Consider the following 7,211-nt stretch of genomic DNA (forward strand, 5'->3'; position numbering starts at 1 on the left):
CTTTTTTATTTTTTATTTTTTTTGGGGGGCCAGAATATACAAAGCCCAGACCCGGACCCCGGAGGTGCAGGGACTCATGTGGTTCTGAATAACCCCGGCCCCCTCTCCACATCCCAAATACACACTCCCATAAATCCTGGGAGTGGTTCTCCTCCCTGACTCTCACATGCTTTAACCCCCTTTAACCCCTCTGATAAGTCTTACTACTTGTTCTCCATCCTTCCTGGGGATTAAGCAAATGATCAAGCAAGGAGACACATGTAGTGTAGTGTTGACACAGCGGCTGTTTTATTTTCCCAGTTGTACTCAATTGACTTTCAGTGTGTGTGTGTGTGTGTGTGTGTGTGTGTGTGGACGTTTTTCTGTTCGGTGCCTTTTAATTTTGCAATTTTAATTTTGAGTGTCTAATTATTCTCCTCTGATGGTGACAACAATGAAAAAACCTGTAGACCAGTATTTGTCTTAATGTTACATTTAGAACAAACAACATACTCCAGTGCCTTGTTCCCGATGATGGATTAATGGATGGATGTTCTTTATTGTCCACAAAGAAAAATTAATTTGTATTATTACTATGGGAGTAATAATAAGTAGTAACATATCGTTAACACTGTTTTATTGTACATTGCATTATTTTATATCACTATATATCAATACTATATTATTATGTTGTAATTGTTGTGTTTTTATATTATTATATCATGGTATTCTGTATATATTACCTAGAGCAGGGGTCTGCAACCTGCGGCTCCGGAGCCACATGCGGCTCTTTAGCTCCTCTCCAGTGGCTCCCTGTGGATTTATAAAAATGGAAATTAATAACTGTTTGTTTACATTTACATTTATCATTGTTGTAGGTCTATGGTACGACGGAGTATTAGGGCCACATTGAAGAAAAATATAAATCTGAGATTTCGAGAATAAAGTCGTAATATTATAAAGTAGTTTTAATTTTAGTTTTCTTTTTTTCTCGTAATATCATGACTTTACTCTGTAAATCTCAGATTATTTTTCCCCTCAATGTGGCCCTAATACTCCGTAGTACATACATTGTCTCTTTGGCCCTCACTGCATTAGACTTATATACTATAAACTGTGTTACCTTCATCACAATGATCAGATGTTTTACGGCTCCAGACAGATTTTTTTTTGCTTTGCCTAAAATGTCTCTTTTGATAGTAAAGGTTGCTGACCCCTGACCGATACCATGATACCTATTCATGTTGTCTTAGAATTTATTCTATATTAAATATACTGCACATAAAATTATATATATATATATACATCTACAACATTATATACTTCATCATATTATTATACATATTGTATTTAGTATATACTATTTTATATATGTAGTTCACACATCATGAATGTTGGAGTTGAACTACGGGACTTCTTTTGCACAATTTACATATTTTCTTATAGTATAAGTTGCTGTAATGTATATATTGTTGGGCTGTCGATTAAAATATTCAATCGCAATTAATCGCATGATTGTCCATGATTAATTGCAAATTAAAAGCAGCAGTTGGTGATGGGAGACTTTGACCAATCACAGGTCATGTGAGAGTTCCTATTGGCTGTGCTCCGGCTGGTGGGCGGTGCTTGGTATTTCCTCAACAGATCTCAACATGGCTGCCGGGTCACAAACTTTCTCATTTTACAGCTAAACAGTACACTACAAGATGTTTCTGAGAACATCTGAGGAGAGAAATAGGCATTACAGTAACAGAATATTGATTCATATTTGATCAGCGCTGCCTAGTTTGACCGTTTGGTCGGAGTTCGCGAATGATTGACAGCCGGCTCTCATAGACGGCAGCTGGACGGCAGACTCCAGATCAGCTCTTACTGCTTGTTTTCCTCCGGTCTGTGAAATCTTGCAGATGCCGTTAGGAGCACCGGAGGACACCGGAGGACACAGAGACACATGATTTCTTTCACATTATCTGTCTCATGCACTACTTTTAATCATATTTGCTCCATTTCTACCCACTGCAGCTTTAACTAGGACAGCCCTAATAAATGATATACTGTACTGTATTGTAATTAATGTGGCGTCTCTGTTTCTTTTATCTCTTAATTTATTTTTGTATTTATTTCATTCAAAGACTTTTTTATCTTAATATCTCAGCCTGTGTCTGTGATGCTGCACCACTTTGAATTTCCACTCTTATCTTATTTTAGTTTAGTTTATCTTCAAACAATTGAAATGTGAGTCAATAATAAAACAACTAAATTACTGTACATTAACAGATGTGCACATGCAGCAAATGTCGTAAAACATTCACTCCAGAATTTAAACATTTGGTGAAAACACAATATCACATCTTGCTAAATATCTGTCAACATTTGGACACAGATGAATCGTTGACCACTGACTGACTGCGCCTCATGTTTACGCTGCAAGGCTTTCTTCAATGCAGCCTGACCTGTCCTCTTCAGACATATTAATCACTGGTCACAGTAATTGTCAGCCTGGTTTCCATGTGTAAATAGCTAATTAGTATACCCTCAGATGTCTTGATTCTCTCCTGTGGTTGCCACCTCTGTCAATCAGAGCATAATGGCAGCTTGGGAACAAATGCAGCACTTGGAGGGACAATTGAGGAGGCCAACAGTCAGTAATTAAGCAGTTCATAAGGCAATCTCATTAATTATCCCCTTCACTGGTTGCTACATTCTCTGGACGTCCTGATTACATGCTTATTGATTCTGAGTCCTATGACGAAATGTTCCTTGCTCCACTTCCTAATGGAGTCTAAAAGAGGAGTCATTTACAAATGGCTTTATTAGGCAGAGTGCCCACATGGACCTTTAAAATGTTACTTGAAAATGCAATTTCACCTGTCATTTGCAGGAGGCTTTCATGCACTTAAGCAGAGGTCATACAAACAGCAATGTAATTAGCGGTCTCCCTTTTACAGACTCTGCTGATTTGAAAAGCGTTACACACCTTTTCTCCTTCATTCAGCATTAATCATTCATTTTCAGGGGGAAATTGCCAGGCTTATGAAAGACAAAATGTCATTCTGTGCTGGCCGCATGAGGCTCTTTCTTGGAGTGGATTTGTTAGACATACATTGGGAGGGTTGAAAAAGCTTTGTGTCGTGTGTTAACCTACTGTAGCAGACTTTTTGATTTCCTCTGCCAGGGAACATTGAGGGGGTCAAGCAACACTTTAAAAGTCGCAAGTGTCACTTGTCTTTTTCAGGTTTGAGGAATAAAAAAATATCATTCTGAGCTTGAAAGCATCGGCAGAGAGAAAGGTAATGAAAAAGGTAGTAGTGCACTGTTTGTTGTCTTTTCCCTTTGAAAATGTAATGCATATAAATATAGATCTATATACAGGACAATTCTGTGAGGTCAAAACAATTAAGTGCCACAATATGGCCTTTAAGCAAACACAGCAAACACAAACTATTAGCAAATTTCTAGTGCAATGTGAAGAACCTCTTATATGCGAGCAAATGCTGAAATTTGCCAAACCTCCTCAAAGCCCATCCCGGCTCACGTCGAGCCTCTCAGCGTGACTTTAAATGCAGATAACGAAGAAATGGAAAATGGAGGCCAAATTGACCCTTTCACAGCGTGTTATGTCAGTTTGTATGGGCACCTGGAGTGGCTGTCCCCCTCCCATCAATAAAATAATTTAAGAACACATTATACTCCTTTAAAAGGGCCCATTTGTCAGACCAGGTGACTCTTAAAAGACCCTGCGGATTAGAGACACCCTGCATCAGGTACTTTTAATTCAGCCACAATCGATATGACTTAGGCTGCCGTTGTGTCGAGAGTGAATATTAAAAAAAGAGTATTTCAGTTAAAATGTCTCTTGTGCATAAAGTCAATAAAAATGGATGGGGGGTAGACAGAGGTGGAGACCCCATACACACTCTGTGCTGTAGTTCTACATGTCATTTGCAGAATCTGCATGGGTTTTTCTGGAAAATAGCCGTAATAATCATGATAATATAGTATGAATAATGTCAGCCTTGGAGCAAAAATAATAATAAAAAAAGAATAGTTTCCGTGATACGCCGTCAACATGCTGGGACATGACCCCCCGCGACCCACACAACCTTTTCTATTATTATTATTAATATTATATTCTCTCTGTTTTCAGCTCATCCCTGTTTTTCTGTTTTTGTTTGTTTGTTTTGCACACAAAAAGCAGAATCACCTCATTCACCTTTTATTAAAATCACTCACTTTGATTAAACTTATAGGACAATTTTACCGCTTTATTTTACGGTAAATATCAAGTAATTATTGTTATAAACAATGCTAGTTACCTTTAGAGTAGGTACAACATGTAACCTATTCATTTTATAATTATATAGTAATTAGACAAATATTATATAATTACATAGTACATACTTAATAAATAATAGAGTAAATACATAAAGTAATTAATGTACTATTTCTGTCACTTATTGCTAATAGCTTTTATCACTTTAAACTACTGCTACTGTATTTTGTAAATGCAGTGTTATATAAATGTACGCATAGTTATTACACATTTATATTATAAAAATACTGTATGTACAGTAAAATAAATATCTGCTGCAAATAATCCATATTCATCAAATCTATAATTATTGATTTGATTAATATATTGTATGTTATTTATTGGAACTCATTAAAGGTGAATGATGTCTTACACATATAAAAAAAGAAAAGAAAAACCGCTGACCTAATTTCTGACGACTCAGATTTGCTTTATATACGTCATGTGATATCTCTAAAGATATATCTCTACTCAAAGTTTTGCTCAAAACAATGAATCAACTGATGTCCCCGACAAATTGCAAAAGACAGAATGGATCATAATGTTTGTGCTTCACAACTGGACTTCATCAAATCATTTGTAATTATTACATTATTATGTCAATGGTGCATCGCCATGTCTGTTCCTCTCGCTTGAGGCACCATTCGTAATGTAGTAGTGCAATGCAGAGTCACTCGTCCCCGCTGGATTACAACCTGTTGTCACTCTCAAATTAAATTGAAGTGTTTGGATTTAGGAACAAACACTAAAACAGAAACGTTTTCTGCTGTTTGATGGCAAAAGTATTCTAAAAAACGTCGTTGTAATGCTGTTAAATTGGTCCCAAGTGTAGAAAGCATAGGACCAGCATTCAATCGTGTAACGTGGACAAAACAAGAGGAGATCAACTAACTAAAGCCGGCCAACAGCGCTTTTTCACTACAATAGACTGGACCGATTGATCTGGTGAAAGCTTTGCCAGGCAGCTCCAAAACTCTGCAGACATCTGATAAAAGCATAAAGGCTCCCAAAATGGTAAAACTAGCTCCTCAAAACTGTTGTTCTCATTACATCCTGACAGCAATCCACAAATCACGTTTGTCATATTTTTTTTCTTCTTTTTCTAACAAAGAAAGATACAGTATCTGTGGCTGTTACAAATGTGGACTGATGCACGATTCTTTTCTCACACGTTAAGCATTTTTCAACATTTAAATGATCTTTCGTATGACTGGATGTCATTTATATGGTTCTAAACTTCCTCTGTGTGTTTTACAGGTGTTTTAAACTTGTCAAATTCTTCCTGGAAACTCCTGTTCATCTTTAACATGATGTATTCAAAGAGAGTTTAGGTGGGCTTTTACTCCATGACATCTCTGCATGCCAAGTTCTTATACAACAGAAGTAGTTCATCCTTTTTTCAAAAATGAAGTCTTGTCTTTAAAAGATAAAAGATACAGCTGTCGTTCTCTTAATACGTCAAATTATCTTTGTGAATACGCTGCCAATTATATCCCAAAATGTGTCTGTGTTTGTCGTGTTCCACCAGACATTTGGTCTGGAACAAAACATCATTTTTGGTGTCTGCGTTTAAGTAAGCACATTTTGTGATCCACACTTCTGCCTATCTGCCTCGGAGTTGCCATTTCTTTCCTTGTGTGTTTGTCAGCGAGTGGAGGTTTGCGGCGGCCGAGTGAGGCAGTGATTTGGCATGTTAGTGAGTGTGTTGGGGCTAATCAGACAGAGGGGCCACTGTAATGGACAGAATCTGGGCAGAATCACAGCTAGACCTGCCGCGGTAGGGAGCGGGTAATACAACTAATTTCTCCTCTGTCTCAGCGACCGCACAGACGGAAATGGGGTCAACAAAGGTGCAGGCGGCACCAAATGAACAGCTGTTGGCTTTCTCAGTGTAGAGCTGCCAAAGAGGAGAATCTTAGCAAAGCCCCCCCACCTGCTTTTTGTGTAAATGCAGAAGAATGTATGTACAAATTAAGGGCAGGACCTGTGCATATTACTTTTCATTCTTCATCTCCGAAGCCTGCCTATCAGTGACGGGATACTGTGGGAACACTTGGTGCAGCTGTGTGATGAAATGTGCATAGGGTTACTCATAGATTCCCTTTATTGACTGAGGTTTGTGCGTTTGTTGTGATGGAGAAACAATTGGCTATTATAAAGACGCCTCTCGTAGGGAAATAAGGTGCTATAGTGTGTACATTGGAAAGGCAGGTAGCCGTAGGAAGTGTGTGTCTTTGTGATAAGAAGCTGTGTATGTATTAATGCAGATGTTAAGGTCCAATCGCCGGATGCTCTGAGAGTTTGTCGTCCCGTTTCTCTGTGATTGGACTTGTTCAATTCTAATCACAAAGAACAGATGTATGATACTTCATTTCATCAGGATGCTGGCAGCTATGTAAAGTATTTTCAACCATATGAGCTGAAATATATGGACCTCAGTATACTCTGTAAACTCTGTTCATATTCTATTATGTAAGTCATCTCTATATAATATCATATGTTTTCTAGTATTAGTAGACAAATGTATTCATTGAATTGCTTTTGTTGTTTCGTTGGCTTTTATTCTCAGTGACAAATCTGACATTCTTAATGAATTTCAATCACTGATCCAGCTCATGTTCGGCTGGAAATACTAAAAATCCTTTGCTTCAAGTATCAATATCACAATTTAAAAACACTAAATTGAAAATCCTGCATTCACAATGTTACTCACGGAAAAGTAAATAAGTATTTAAAGTACAAGTATTCATTGTGCGGAATGAATACTTGTACATGCCTGCCTGCATGCACAGCACCCGTTGCGCATCACCGGCATCACCAGTGCATCTATATAGAAGCAAACTAGGGCAGATGAATGTGGGCCAACTATTCATGAGCTAAATACTGGAGTAACCATTAACAGTAACTTTCGCTAGGTTAC

Source organism: Sebastes umbrosus, chromosome 17 (assembly GCF_015220745.1).
Source record: "Sebastes umbrosus isolate fSebUmb1 chromosome 17, fSebUmb1.pri, whole genome shotgun sequence".
In the NCBI taxonomy this organism is placed as follows: Eukaryota; Metazoa; Chordata; class Actinopteri; order Perciformes; family Sebastidae; genus Sebastes; species Sebastes umbrosus.